Genomic DNA, 16199 nt, shown 5'->3' on the forward strand with positions numbered 1-16199 from the left:
ATATATATATATATATATATATATATTTCTATTCCTTTCAACTACTGAGAAAAGTTTCATAAGTTATCATTATTGTTTTTCCATGTAGAAATGTTAATAGTTCAACTCTGATAAGTTCCTTATGATTTCTTTTCCCTGTTTACCTTCTCATACTTCTCTTGCTTCTTGTATCTGAATGTCAAATTTTCTATTCAACTCTTGCTTTTTCAGCAAGAATGCTTGAAAGTCCTCTATTCCACTGAATGATCATATTTTCCTCTGAAACATGATACTCAGTTTTGCTGGGTAGGTGACTTGGTTTTAATCCCAGCTCTTTTGACCTCAGGAATATCATATTCCAAGCCCTTCGATCCCTCAGTGTAGAAGTTGCCAGATCCTGGGTTATCCTGATTGTGTTTCCACAATATTCAAATTTTTTCTTCATGACTGCTTGTAAAATTCTCTGCTTAATTTGGGAATTCTGGAGCCTGGCTATAATATTCCTAGGAGTTTTCTTTTTGGGATCTTTTTCAGAAGTTGATCGGTGGATTCTTTCACCCTCTATTTTGCCCTCTGGTACTAAAACATCAGGGAAGTTTTCTTTGAGAACTTCCTGAAGGATGAGTTCTAGGTTCTTACTTTGATCATGGCTTTCAGGCAGTCCAATAATTTTAAAATTATTTCTCCTGGATCTATTTTCCAGGTCAGTGTTTTTTCCCATGAGATATTTCTCATTGCCTTCTATTCTTTCATTTGTTTGCATCTGTTTAACAGCATCTTGATTTCTCATAAAGTCATTAGCTTCCATTTGCTCCAATCTAATTCTGAAGCAATGATTCTCCTCATTGAGTTTTTTTTTTTTGAGCCTCTTTTGCCATTTGAGTCAGTCTGTTTTTTAAGGTATTATTTTCCTCAGTCAGGCTGTTGACTCTTATTTCGTAATTTTCTTGCATCGTTCTCATTTCTCTTCACAATTTTTCCTCCGCTTCTCTTATCTTCTTCTTAAGGTCCTCTATGGTCTGTAACCAGCTCATATTTTCCTTTGAAGCTTTTGGTGCAGGAGTTCTGACTTCACTGTCTACCTCCAGTTCCATGCTTTGCTCCTTTTTGTCCCCCAAACAGGAATCTAATGTTGGAATCTTCTGTCTGCTTTGTTTCCTTTGCCTGGTCATGTCACCCCTCAGTCACTTGACCCCTGGACTTTTTGCCACAGTAGCACTCTGCCACCAGACAGGGGACCTTTCATCCCAAATGCTGGAGTTTTCTCAGCTGTCGGAGTTATTAGATGGGTGCCCTCTCTGAGGTCTCCACATGCTCTGGCAAGCTGGACACACATCCCAGGACCTCCACCCTAGACTGCAACCCAGATCCAATCAGATTAAAGCAAGAGCGATTACCTCTCATACTGGTGCTTGGTCCCCCCTACACTCTGCAGTCCAGGAGCTAGAGCTGCCATGTGGCGCTGGCTGGCTGTGCCATTGTCTCAGTGGCTTCTTGCCCTGGGGGGCAAAAGCCATGTATTCTCACTTACTGGGTCCCAAAATCCAGACTGCACTGACCTCTCACTTTGTCCTTCGCATCTATGTGTTGATAATTCTGGAAACAGCCACAGCTGCTTCTGATCTGGAGTTCCTCCTGCTGGTGTCTGTTCAGGCCTGCCCTGGAGCTAAAGACTTGGAGTGGGGCTGGTCTCGGCTCCCAGAGCACTGGAATGGCTGATTCCTGCTGGCCTGCTGGGCTATCCTCAGCTGGAAGTTAGCTTCTCTGTGTCATTTTGTGGGTTCTGCAGTTCCAAAGTTTGTTTAGAATCCCGTTTTTACATGGATTGGAGAAGGTGGAAGCCAGAGCTGCGGTGAGCTCAGTGAGGTCGTGCTTCTACTCTGCCATCTTGGCTCCGCCCCCTTGTGTCTCTTCTTGAAAGAGTCCTATGCTTAACTGGTTGTGTTATACCCTCCTTGCACCAGAACCAATGAGGGAAAAGCTCACATAGTACTCATCTCCCTCGCTTCTTTCCCTTTGCTATATTGTTTTTATGCCTGTTTATGTGGCATAATTTACTCTTTTCCACTTCATTCATTCCTCTTCTTCCATTGCAGTACCTTTGTAGCCCTTAATAAGGTATTTTTTTTATCATCATTTTATGTAATTTATACTCATTCCCTCTACTTGTCTATAAACAGTTTGCTCTTATTAAATAACAAGGTGTATGTGTGTGTTTTCTTTGTTTACCTTTCTATGTCTCTTTTGTGTCTCATAATTGGAGGTTGAATTTTCCACTGATCTCTGGCTTTTTCATCAGTAAGATCTGGAAATCTGTTATATGGTTGAATGACCATCTCCTTGCCTGGAAGAATATATTCAGTTTCACTGGGTAGGTGATCCTTGGTTGTAATCCGAGTTCTTTTGCCTTGCTAAAAATTGTATTCCACTGCCTCTCATCTTTCAGTGTAGAAGCTGCCTGATCCTGTGTGATCCTCACTGTGATTCCATGATATTTGAACTGTTTCTTTCTGGCCACTTGAAGTATTTTATCTTTTATATTGCAGTTCTGGAGTTTGGCACAACATTTGGAGGACTTTTCAGTTTGGGATCTCTTTCAGGAGGTGTCTGGTGGATTCTCTTGATTTTTATTTTACCCTCAGGTTCTAGTATCTCAGAGCAGTTTTCCTTGATGAGCTCTTGGAGGATGTTGTCCAGGCTCATTTTTTCATCATGATTTTCTGGTAGGCCTATGATTCTCAGATTATCTCTCCTGGATCTGTTTCCAGGTCAGTTATTTTTTCTTTGAGGTATTTTACCTCTTTTTCTAATTTTTCATTCTTTTTGTTTTGTTTGACTAATTCTTGGTTCCTCATAGAGTTATTTGCTTCAATTTTGTTGATTCTAGTTTTTAGTGAATTTTTTTCCTCCGTTAGTTTTTGGAGCTCCTTTTCCATATCACACATTTTTCTTTTTAAGGAGCTGTTTTCTTCATTGTAATGTTTTTCTAATTTTGCAATTTTTATTTTAAAAGAATTATTCATTTTGTCTTCTATCTCTCTCATTTGGTTTTCAAAGTTCCTTTTGAGGTTTTCTAGGAAAGATTTCTGTACCTGAGACCAGTTCCCTGTCGATGCTTCAGCTGTGGGTGTGGAGACAACACTGTCTACCTCTGAATTTGGTTCCTCCCAAGATAGTAGGACTCCAGAGTCTTTGTCTTTGTAGTATGCTTTCTACACATTTTGAGCCAGGGCCCTAGCTATGCCCTTCCTCTAGGGTTCCCAAGCCTTTATTGTTTAGCATTTTGCCCTGGGGTAATAATTACTATGTTTTCAGGGTCAGGGTTGGGGTTGGAGCAGCCAGGGTTCACTCTGCCATCCTGGTCCCTGGAGGTCCAGATAGGGGCTTTTTAAATTTCTGGGCTATGGATTGGTAGTCCCAGGAGTAATTGCTGCCCCTGCCAAGGGCCCTGCATTTGATTCTTACCTTACTCTGTGCAGTCCCAGACCTCTGTTCATAGGCCTGGTAATGGCCTTGTGGTTGGTGGGACAACTTGCCGCCACTTTGATCAGGCCTCTTCCTGGCCTGCCTCTCTCTGGGCTGGAGGGAGGGGGGGAAGGAAGAGGGGTCAGCATCCTGGCCTGCCTCTCCAACAGCTCAGCTTTAATAAGTCCCTTATTATTTCTCTTTCTTGTTTGCCTTTTCATGCTTCTCTTGAGTCTTGTATTTGAAAGTCAAAGTTTTTATTTGAAAGTCAAATATTTCTGTTCTACTCTGGTCTTTACATCAAGAATGCTTGAAAGTCCCCTGTTTCCCATTTTTCCCCCTGAAGGATTATACTCAGTTTTTTTTTAGAATCATAGATTTTTTAAATTATTTTTTCAAATGTTTTATTAACCTCTGATTTACATCATTAATTTCTGCCAGATTTTGAGTTACAAATTTTCTCCCTGCTTTTCCCCTACCCACTGCCCAAAATAGCAGTCCCCCAGGATATCCCCTCATCCTATCTGCTCTCTCCCATATCTTCTCCCATACCCCCTTCGACTTTTCCAGTAGGGCATGGTGGATCTCTATGCCTCAATACCTGTATATCTTATTTCCCAATTACATGTAAAATAGTTTTAATAATTGTATGTATGTATGTATGTATATATATAAACATTTGATTTTAAAACTTTGGATTCCAGATTCATTACCTTCCTCCTTTGTCACCCACTCTTACTGGGAAGATAAGCAGTTATGTATAGGTTGTACATGTGTGGCTAATGCAAAACAACAACATAGTAGATATATTGTAATAGACTGACTATATTTCCCTACCTCCTATCCCATCTCCCACTTGTTCTATTATCTACTTTGATCCCTTTTCAAAAGTCGATGCTTCCAATTTCCCTCCGCCTCAAGCCTTCCCTCCCTTCCATCATCCCCCATCATCCCCCCTCATCCCCTTTCCCCCCTACTCTCCTGGAGGGTGAGATACCCTATTTAGTGTGTCTTTCATTCCCTCCCCAACCCAAATTCAATGAGAATAAGGTTGATCCATTCCCTTTTGCCTTCCTATTCTTCCCCTCCATTGTAACCATTTTCTTTTGCCTCTTGTATTTGAGATAGTTTGCCCATACTGTCTCTCCCCATCTCCTCTCATTATATTCCTCTCTCCCCTCTTAGTTTTACCTTTTAGTATCATCCCTTCCTGTTAAATTGGTCTATGTATACCTGTACATATGTACACACATTCACATATGTATTCATATGCCAGTATGCCCTCCGATATAGACATATATATTTCTATTCCTTCAACTATTTTCATACTGAGAAAAGTTTCATCAGTTACAATTATTGTTTTTCCATGTACGAATGTTAATAGTTCAACTTTGGTAACTTCCTTATGATTTCTTTTTCCTGTTTACCTTCTCATGCTTCTCTTGTTTCTTGTATCTGAATGTCAAATTTTCTATTCAACTCTTGTTTTTTCAGCAAGAATGCTTGAAAAGTCCTCTATTCCACTGAATGACCATATTTTCCCCTGAAACATGATACTCAGTTTTGCTGGGTAGGTGATTCTTGATTTTAATTCCAGCTCCTCTGTCCTCTGGAATATCATATTCCAGGCCCTTCAATCCCTCAGTGTAGAAGCTGCCAGATCCTGTGTTATCCTGATTGTGTTTCCACAATATTCAAATTGTTTCTTCCTAGCTGCTTGTAATATTCTCTCCTTAATCTGGGAATTTTGAAACCTGACTATAATGTTTCTAGGAGCTTTATTTTTGGGATTTTTTTCAGGGGGTGATTGGTGAATTCTTTCAACCTCAATTTTGCCCTCTGGTTCTAAAACATCAGAGCAGTTTTCCTTGAAAATTTCTTGGAGGATGATGTCCAGGTTCCTTCTTTGATCATGGCTTTCAGGTAGTCCAATAATTTTTAAATTATCTTTCCTGGATCTATTTTACAGGTCAGTGGTTCTTCCCATGAGATATTTCCCATTGCCTTCTATTCTTTCATTTGTTTGGATCTGTTTAACAGCATCTTGATTTCTCATAAAGTCATTAGCTTCCATTTGCTCCAGTCTAATTCTGAAGCAATGATTCTCCTCGGTGAGCTTTTGAGATTCTTTTTCCATCTGGCCAATTCAGCTTTTTAAGGCATTCTTCTCCTCATTTTTGAACCTCTTTTTCCATTTGAGTTAGTCTGTTTTTTAAGGTGATATTTTCCTCAGTCAGGCTGTTGACTCTCATTTCATAATTTTCTTGCATCGTTCTGTTCTCATTTCTCTTCACAATTTTTCCTCCACTTCTCTTATCTGCTTCTTAAGGTCTCTATGGCTTGTAACCAGCTTGTATTTTCCTTTGAAGCTTTTGGTGTAAGAGTTCTGACTTCACTGTGTTCCTCCCGTTCCATGCTTTGATCCTTTTTGTCCCCAAAATAGGATTCTCATGTTAGATTCTTCTGTTTGCTTTACTTCCTTTGCCTGGTCATGTTGCCACTCACTGACTTTTTGTCACAGTAGGACTCTGCCACCGGACAGGGGAGCTTTCATCGCAAATGCTGGAGTTTTCTCAGCTGCCATAGGCATTAGTTGGATGTCCTCTCTGAAGCCTCCATATGCTCTGGCAAGCTGGTTACTCACCTCAGGACCTCCACTCTAGACTGCAATCCAGATCCAAGCAGGTTAAAGCAAGAGCAATTACCCCTCATACTGGTGCTTGATCCCCCTACACTCTGCAGGCCAGGAGCTGTAGCTGCCATGTGGCTGCACTTCAGCCCTCAGCAGCTTTTCACCACAGGGTCAAAAGCCAATGCACTCCCAACTACTTGGTCCCAAAGTCTACACTTCACTGACCTCTCACTTTGTCCTTAGCATCTATGTGTTGATAATTCTGGACCACCACAGCTGCTTGTAATCTGGAGTCCCTCCAGATGGTTGTTCAGGCTAGCCCTGGTGCTAAAACCTGGGCTCTAGCATGGCTGGGTTTGCCTCCCAGAGTGCTGCACTGGCCAATTCCTGCAGGCCTGCTGGGCTGTCCTCAGCGGGAGGTTAGCTTCTCTGTGTCATTTTGAGGGTTCCCCTTTTACATGGATTGAGGAAGGTGGGAGCCAGAGCTGCTTGGAGGTCCTGTTTCTACTCCCTATACTCAGTTTTTATGGATAGGTGATTCTTGGTTTTAATCCTAGCTTCTTTGACCTCTGGAATATTATATTCCAAATACTTAATGTAGAAGCTGCTAAATCTCATGCTATTCTGGTTGTGTTTCCACAATACTTGAATTGCTTCTTTCTGGCTGCTTGTGATATTTTTTCCTTGACCTGGAATCTCCAGAATTTAGGCATAATATTCCTTGGAGTTTTAATTTTGGGATCTCTTCCAGAAGGTATAGACTCTTTCAATTTCCATTTTAGAATATCAGGGCAGTTTTTCTTGATAATTTCTTGAAAGATGATATTTAGGCTCTTTATTTTTTATCATGGCCTTCAGGTAGCCCAATAATTTTTAAATTATCTCTCCAGGATCTGTTTGCCATGTCAGTTGTTTTTCCAATAAGATATTCACACTGCCTTCTATTTTTTCATTCTTTTGGTTCTGTTGTATAATTTCTTGATTTCTCATAGAATCATTAACTTCTATTTGCCCCATGCTAATTTTTAAGGAATTATTTTCTTCACTGAGTTTTTGACCCTCCTTTTCCATTTGGTCAGTTTTGCTCATATTAAATGCTTGTTGATGGACTGATCAAATATTTTTGTGTTGTGTATGTATCCAGTTCCATACCACCAACTGCCTACTGGACATTTCCAACTACATAGCACAAAGGCATCTCAGACTCCAAATGTTCAAAACAGAACTCACTAGCTTTCCCAAAAAAACCTATCCTTCTTCCTAATTTCCCTATTTATATCAAAGGGGAGCTTTAAACCTCAGAAAGGCACAGAATCCTGGTCTTATTTAAACTTTGTATCTTTCTTAGTATCTAGCACTGTATTCTGAACACTGTGATTAAAAAATGTCTGTAGAACTGGATTTGGCATTCTTTTTCATTTTTCCCCCAGCTTCCCTGAGAATTAAAACTTCCTGCAGTCTGGAAAATCAGTTACTTATTCACAATTAAAGTCTTACATATTTCTTCCCTAAGAAAAAATTTGTAGGTTTAGGTTAAAAACATATTGGATAAAGTGTGAGCTATTCTTTATTGAGTGCATCAAGAGTCTTCCTAAAGGATTTAGATCAATGGTTCACAATTTTTTTTACTTCAAGACCCTTTTATATTCTTAAAACTTACGGAAGGGGAAAGATGAGGAGGAGGAGGAGGAGAAGGAGGAAAAGGAGGAGAAGGAGGAGAAAGAGGAGGAGGAGGAGAAGAAGAAAAAGAAGGAAAAGGAGAAGGAGGAGGAAAAAGAGGAGGAAGAAAAGGAGGAAGAGGAAGAAGAGAAGTAGGAAAAGAGGAGGAGGAGAAAAAGGAAAAGGAGGAGGGAAAGAGGAGGAGGAGGAGAAGAAGCAGCTGCTTAAATAAATCATGGTACCTTAATGTAATAGAACACAATGATGAATTCAGACCAACAAGTATGAGACATACAAAGAAATCTGGAAGGACTTTTATGAAATAATACAAAGAGTACTGCATACATTATAAGATAAGGTTTCTCTCTGGGATGTTTTTTGCTGAATTATTTTTCTTTGTCATGAGGGAGTGTTAAGTCTGGAGGAGGTAGATGGGAAATGACTGTCACATAAAGACAATAGGCATCAAGGAAATGTATTTCAAAAAAAACCCAACATGGATTATTTTAGAGATAGATTTCTCATAATCATTTCAATGGCTTTTCAAACTGTATTGCATGGAAAAGACTTACAAGGTACCAATCCCCCTCAACCCTGTCTAGGCTGGATGCTAAATAAATATGACAAAGTTTCTAGCCCAATGTAGCTTTGGGTTCCAGGTATGGTGACCTCTTTAGTCCCTCCCAGAACTTGCTTTTTGGTCTAATCTCTAAGTGAGAGCCCCATAGACTATAACCTCGGCCCTGGGTTACATCCCTGCTCTGAGGACACCCTGACCCCTGATGAATTTTCTGAAGGATTAGTCAGTTTTTCTATCTGACTTTCAGGCTATACTACAATGACCTTAAACATGTTTCATTCATCCTTCTCCTGGAAATGTCTATAGCATCCAGAACCCTGGAATATCTCATCTTACTTCTGATCTATTCAGTTCATCTGAAGCACCAGGACAGTAGGCAAGGCTATTCCTACCATTCAGGGAGGCTGCAGGGCATTTAATAGTGGTTAGTGTTGGACTTGGAATTAGGAATATCTAGATTTAAATCCTACTCTTGATCTTTACCTACTAGGGGACTATGACCAAGTTATATAATCTCCCTGAGCCTCAGTTTCTTCACCTCTAAAATGGGGATAGTATTACTATGGTATCTACCTTACAAGTTTGTGGTCAGGTAACAATGTAAGTAAGGCCTTATTTCAATGCCAGTTACCTTTCAGTGAAATTAGACTTCTTGTTGGAAGTTAGTTTCTGTACCACATGGTCAAATCTTGATTCCAGAGGATCAATGAGTATGCACGCTGCTTACCTCCTGACAAAGTGGCGCTAGACTCAAGGTACAGAATAAAACAAATATTTCTGGAAACAACCAATTCAGGAATTCTCTTAGCTTGACTATGCATATGTATTACAAGGTTTTTGTTTTTCTTTTCTTTCCCCCAGCCTAAGTATGGAGAAGGTAGGAAGGAGATAAAATAAGATTTTATTAATTAAAAAAATAAAATAAAGAGCACATGATCATAATAGAGACCAAGGCCAAAGAAGGGTAGCTTCTTTGTGAACAGAATAAGCGCTGAGTTTGTAGTTAAATCGGACCTCAATTACTTTCTAGCTGTGAGACCCTGGGCAAGTCACTTAACCCTGTTTGCCTCCATTTCCCCACCTGTAAAATAAACTGGAGAAGGAAATGGCAAACTATTTCAATATGTTTGCCAAATGGGGTCACAAAGAGTCAGATATAACTAAACAACAACAATAATTTTTTAAAATCACATGTTTTTGTAGAGCATCTTTATAATTCACAAAACACTTTTACATATATGATCTCTATTTGATCCAACATAAAACTCCTGAAAGGTGGGTAGGATAATGACTATTGACCTCTACATTTAGAGGTGAAGAAACCGGTGAAGTGACTCCCCTAAATTCAAGTGGCCAAGATGGGATGCAAACCCAGGTTTCCCTATTTCTGCTTTGTTATTCTTGCCATTCTATCCAGGCTACTTCTCAATCCTTTCTGTAGATCTCAGTGGTTCTGAAAAAGTGAATGTGTAAAAAGCCTATCCTTGCCCTTTGGAGTCCTGTGATGACTCCTAGCAGCAGTGGGTACGCATCTGTTTCTTCCAGCTGTGGATCACCATCCCACCACTGCCACCCAACCAGCCATGGGGTCAGCCAGCACTGACCTTTGGGATGTTGGCACTCTTGCTTCCAAGCCATTGGTAAGAGCGTCACTCACCTTTGGGATGTTCACTGCTGTTGATTTCACGCTATTGGTGTTGGCCAATTCCAGTCAGGCTCCTGTGGTGTCCTTGAAGCATTTCTTTTGCTTGCTTCATGTAAGATTGCTCTCCCTCTGTTTACCGAGCTCTATTTGCTTTGGAATCCAGCCTGTAGCTACCTGCCTCTCAACACATGCCATAGAAGATAAAGAATAGCAGTTGTAATGAGTGGACCTCCTCTGCTTGGGGAATCTCACCATATTCTAGGACTTTATTATTAAGAGATCTTTTATAGGGGTAGGTGTTTAAGAAAAGCTTGTTAAAATTTTGGGTTTCTATACTCACTCTAAGTGAGGGAGGTATTATTATTTAAAGCCGAGAATGATGTCATGAAAAATCACTGACTGTGGAATCGGGGAACTTGGCTTGCATCTTGCTTCAGATACTTACTAGTTGTGTGACCTTGGGCAAATCACTTAACCTCCCTATGCCTTAATATCCTTTCTGTAACATAAGGAGGTTGGACATTTAAAATTCTTTATAGTTTTGGATTTCAAATTCTAAGTATTTGAAGGGCTGTGATGGGAAGAAGGGTTAGACTAATTTGTTTGGTCCCAAAGCACAGAACAAGGAACAGTGGGTAGAAGACTGTTTTACTCTCAGAAAGAACCTGTTCACAGTTAGAGATGTCCAACAGCCTCCTCCTCAAAAGTGGCAGGGAAAGTTCTCTCACTGTGGAGGTTTTCAAGTAGGGCCTGAAGAGTACATTATAGAGGGGCCTTTTTTCATGTATGGGTTGAACTTAGTGGCTATTGAGATCCTTTTTTTTTTAGCTCTAAACTTCTGTTCTTCTGTAATGGTCCAGGTGAGAGCCCACAAGGACAAACTCAGGAGGACTTAGACCAGGGAATTGGCAGTACAAGAGGAGGAGGGGAAGATAAGGAGGCTAATATAGAGGAAAAGTTATAAAGACTCTTGGCAATTGATTGGATGTGGGGCAATAATGATAGCTAGCATTCATACAATTCTTTAAGGTTGTAAGGAGCTTTAAATGTATTATCTCTTTTGATCCTTGAAACAATCCTATAAGGTAGGTCCTATTCTTTTATCCCCATTTTACAGAAGAGGAAACTGAGGCTGAAAGAAGTTAATTGACTAGCTTAAAGTCAGATAGTGAAGTAGATATTTAAGGTAGAATTTGAATCTGATCTGCTTGACTCCAGGACCAGTCATCTATCTGCCTAGTGAGAGTTTGAGTGATTGTATTTGACTGTATTTAACCACCAGCCACCAATGCCTACCTTCCCTCTGTAACTTCCTTCCTGTCCTGTGTTTTCCCTAGATACAAACTTTTAGAATTGGGAAGGACTTCAGAGACCCCCAGTCTGGCCCATCCATGAAGAGAATCTCCACCTCAAAGACCTTCAGGAAGAGGGAAGTCAGGAGACAGACTGTTCCACAGCCATAATTTTTTTTTCCTGGCATTCAACCTAAATTTGCCTAAATTTCCTGCCATCACATCTAAAAATTTTACTCATTGCTCCCAGTTCTGCTCTAGAGTTCATCCTTCATTCTTGAAGAGGACCAATGACATCATGTGATTTTGTCTTGACTTGCATGAATTGGGTTTAAGTGAGGCAAAGCTGTGCAAAGTCATCAGCCTCACTCTCTCCTCCAGAATCATAGGAATCCAGTGGCAAGTCAAAGACAAGACAAATGTTGATGGCCCAGGGTGCAGTGGGTGACCTCAGCCTTTCTAAATTAAGGTCTTTCCCAGGTCTCTGTCTAAGGCAACACTCATTCAATGACTAAGGGCTAGGCAAGAATTGAGACAAAAAATGATGTAATTTACCATCACAAAAAATGTCAATCTGGGAGGGGAAGACCCTCAAAGTTTCTGAAAAAAAAAGAGAAAACAATAGCTATTTACACTTATTCTAAGACATCAAAACCTAAATAATAAGCCACTGAGTCAAGTAGAATTAGTAAAATTGATCTTACACAAGGCAGCCCTTCAAATATTTGAAGGAAGTTATACTGTTTCCCCCTAAATTTTCTCTCTTCCAGACTAAACATCCAAAGTTCCTTCAACTGATCCTTCTGTGATATAAACTCAAAGCTGTTCACCCTTCTCTGGATGGTTTCCAACTTAGCAGTGTGTGTCCTTGTTAAAATATGGTACCCAGACCTGAGTATACTTCAGACATGATTTGACTGGGACAGAGAGCATTACTGTTCTAATCCTAGACACATGGGTGAAGGGCCTAAAGTTCAAGAGTTATATACAGGTCAGTTCTCACTTTTCTTCATTCATCAGATTATAACAATTGTAACTTTTGTCAGGTGAGTTTGCATTGGCATCTGTAGATCTTTCCCTGCCTAGAAGCAGTTAGGTGTCATGATAGATGGACTGGAGTCAGGAAGATCTGAGTTCAAATCGACCTCAAATACTTATTAGTTGTGTGACCCTGGGTAAGTCCCTTAATCTCTGTCTGTCTCTGTTTCCTCAATTATAAAATGAGAATAATAATAGCATTTGCTTCTCAGGGTTGTTATGAGAATCAAAGAATATTTGTCAAGCATTGAGTACAGTGCCTGGCACTGAGAAGCAAACCTTATACATAAGATCAATAGAGCAACAGGCATTTCTTGAGTACCTGCTGCAGGCCAGGACTAAGGGAATAAAACAACAAAAATGAAACAGTCCCTTCCCCCAAGGAGTTTATATAGGCTGTCCCAAAAGTTTTTGTGCAGTTTTGCACTAAAACTTTTGGGACACCCTGCATCCTAAATAGCACATACAAATATAGGTTGTACAAAATAAATGCAGAGCAATTATAGGGGAGGCACTAGCAATGGGAAGTATTGGAAAAGTCAGAAAGGTAAAAGTTGGTACTTGAGGTTTTTTAAGAAAATTAGATTTTTTTAAATAATATTTTTCTTCCAAATTACATGTAAGAACAGTTTTTTAGCATTCATTTTTTAAAACTTTGTTTTCCAAATTTTCTCCTTCCTTCATTTCCTTTCCCCCTCCCTGAAACAGTAAGCAATTTGATATAGGTTAGCATTTTTCATTATGAATCCTTAGGAATTGTCTTGGATCATTGTATTGATGAAAATAGTTGTCATTCATAGTTGATTATTGTACAACATTGCTATTACTGTGTATTACTGGTTCTGTTCATTGTCCTCTTCATCCGTTCATATAAACCTCTTCAAGTTTTTCTGAAATCATCCCGTTCCTCAGGAAATGAGGGATTCTTTTTTAAATTAAATATTTTTAGTTTTCAACATTTGCTTTCATAAGATTTGAGTTCTAAATTTTTCCTCCTCCCTCCCCTTCCTACCCCCCAAGATGGCATGCAATCTGATATAGGCTATACATGTACAATCATATTAAATGTATTTCTATATTAGTCATGTTGTGAAAGAAGAATCAGAACAAAAGGGAAAAACCCAGAGGGAAAAAGACAAAGAAAGAGAGAAAAAATAATATGTTTCTTTCTATCTGCATTCAGACTCCATAGTTCTTTCTCTGGATGTGGATAGCATTTTCCTATCAGGAGTCTTTTGGAATTGTCCTAGATCATTGCATTGTTGAGAAGAGCTAAGTCTATCAAAGTTTATTATCTCACAATGTGGCTGTGAGCGTGTACAATGTTGTCCTGGTTCTGCTCACTTCACTCAGCATCAGTTCCTGTAAGTCTTTCCAGGTCTTTCTGAAATCTGCCTACTCATCATTTCTTATGAAACAGTAGTGTTCCATTCCATTCCATTCTATTCCATCCCTATACCACAACTTGTTCAGGCATTCCCTAATTGATGGCCATCCCCTCAATCTCCAATTCTTTGCCACCACAAAAAGAACTGCTATAAATCTTTTTATACATGTGGATCCTTTTCCCTTTTTTATGACCTCTTTGGGATACAGACCTAGTAGAGATATTGCTGGATTAAAGGGTATGCACAGTTTGATAGCCCTTTGGGCATAGTTCCAAATTGTTCTCTGGAATGATTTCCTGTATCAGTGAAATAATAAATCCAGTCCCTATCCTTGGGCTCCAAATCCAGGACAGTTTGTGCAAGATCCTCCACAACTGGTAAAGTGGCTTCAACCCTATCCTCTCCTGTTAGTAAATACAAAGCTTTTAAAAAAAAACATTTTAAACACCAAATAAAATAGCATTTGCTTCTAAGAAGTAGAATAGAAAAAGGAAATTGTACACAAGACTGTGAATCTCCATTATATACATAACTTCATTTTCATTTAAAGTATTTTATAAATTCAACATGTAACTTTCAAAGCTGTTCTTTTTATTTCCTTCTGGTCTACCTTCTGTTAATTAAAAAAATGATGCATTGATTGACCCTCTTTTCTCTCCTGTCTTATAACTTATTTTTGACTTCTGTTTAAATATCACTGATCAGCTGAGACCATATCCAGAAGCAGAAATGGTTCTGGTATCCTAGGCACTACAAAACACTATGTAACACAACAATAATGCCTCTTAGTGATCATTACTTAGGTACATTGTTCTTACTCCTAACACTGAGTGCACAATTCTTTCTAACAGAGCTCTGGGAATTTCAGTGACCTTAAAGACTCAGGCTTCCACTTCCCCAAAAAGTGAACTTGAGCTTTTTAGGTAGTACATCAAGGTTTGGAGTCAATACTCTCTGTTTCTCTCCCAACTTGTAAAAGGTATTTTAGGATCTTGATAGGATACATTTTTTCTGCCTGCTATATTACCTTATATAATCTCCTCCCTGGTACTGGGGCAATCAATGGGTAAGTTCTGATATTCCCTCATAAATCACTAAAATTGCAATCTTTCCTTCATTAATAATATAGTTAGCATTTATATAGAACTTTAAGGTTTGCAAAAAGCTTTACATTATTATCTCACAGCATCCTCCAAACAACTCCAGCAGGTAGGTGCTATTATTACACCCATTTTATAGATATGAAAATGGAAGTTCAGAAGCATCAGGTGACTTGCCCAAGGTCTCTCATCTAGTGTCTAAGGTTGCATTTGAATTCAGGTCTTCCTGACTCCAGGTCCAGTGCTCTATCCACTAGTACCAGCTAGCTGAGCTCCTACTTTATTATATAAACTGGAGAAATTTATTTATTATATAAACTGGAGAAACCTCCTTCTCCATAAACTTTTGCTTTGATTAGTATTTCCTCTTCGCATATAATTCTTACACTATTCCCTACAACTTCCTTACTCTGAGTTATCATCCCAATCACTTTATTTAGTTACTGAGTTACAGTGGATTTGCCTGAGGTTGTTCCTTGGTGACAGAAGAATTCCTGCCTCCAGGCTAGGGATTTTCTAATGTTGGGATTTCATTGCAATTATTTTTCTTTTTGAGAACTATTGGTTTTTCTGTTAATTGTACTATTCTGTTTTCTTTTGAGTAGTAAAGAAAATTAAAATATGAACTTTTATGTAGTAGGATAACCAGCTGCACTGTTCCCCTGCCCACTGAAGTCAACTTTTCCTGTTCTGGTTTATTTAAAAAATGAAAATAATCCCTCCTGGGATTCCAGGGAGTATTTTGGAATCATAAGAATAAATATCCTATGTGCAAAATAGATATATAAGTATATACATACAATGACAGTGCAGTAACCTTTTGGGACTTTGCTGGTTTGACTTAGCTTGAAAAGGCCAAGGTTCCCTACTGCATCCTGGGCCATCTCTAGTTATCTTGATCTATATCTGGGTATTGGACCTAGATGGATCCAGAGGTGAAAGTGAGGCTGATGACTTTGCATAGCCTTCCCTCACTTAAATGCAATTCACTTATATGTCATGGCATTACCTCCCTGATGTCATGGTCCTCTTCAAGAATGAAGGACAAACTGTTAGCAACAGCAGCACCTATCATTCACATTTCAAGGGTTTGGGGGGGGGGGCAACACTGAATAGCTAATATCACTGAGCAGTTTCATGGTATTTCAGAGTTGAAAGGGACGTGAACATGAACTTTAAATTACATATTGTTTCTCCCAATAGACTTTAAAGTACTTGAAGAAAAGACTGTTTCATTTTTGCCTTTGTATACCCAGTGCCCTCAAGAGAACCTGGAGCAGTACTGGAGATTAATTAATACTGTACATGCACATTGTTTGCCTGACCTGGACTTAAACAGGATCCTCTTTATCAGCCAATGTACAGTCTGTTTTTCAAGACCATTGGTGAAGGGAAACCCATTACCTTCCATTCTACTTTTG

General features: G+C 39.3%; 1 long non-coding RNA gene across 1 annotated transcript in view; it reads left to right on the plus strand.

The window, feature by feature from the left end:
- The window catches only part of LOC138174841 (uncharacterized), a 27576-nt gene extending 13376 nt beyond the window's left edge, over positions 1–14200 (plus strand). The window contains exon 3 of the long non-coding RNA XR_011171830.1: positions 11298–14200. This is a non-coding gene — a long non-coding RNA (uncharacterized lncRNA). The remainder of the gene's footprint in view (positions 1–11297) is intronic.
- The last annotated feature ends 1999 nt before the right edge of the window (positions 14201–16199 follow it).

Source organism: Petaurus breviceps, unplaced genomic scaffold, assembly GCF_028583685.1.
Source record: "Petaurus breviceps papuanus isolate PSGF00001 unplaced genomic scaffold, PetGlider_PUasm1.0 76, whole genome shotgun sequence".
NCBI lineage: Eukaryota > Metazoa > Chordata > Mammalia > Diprotodontia > Petauridae > Petaurus > Petaurus breviceps.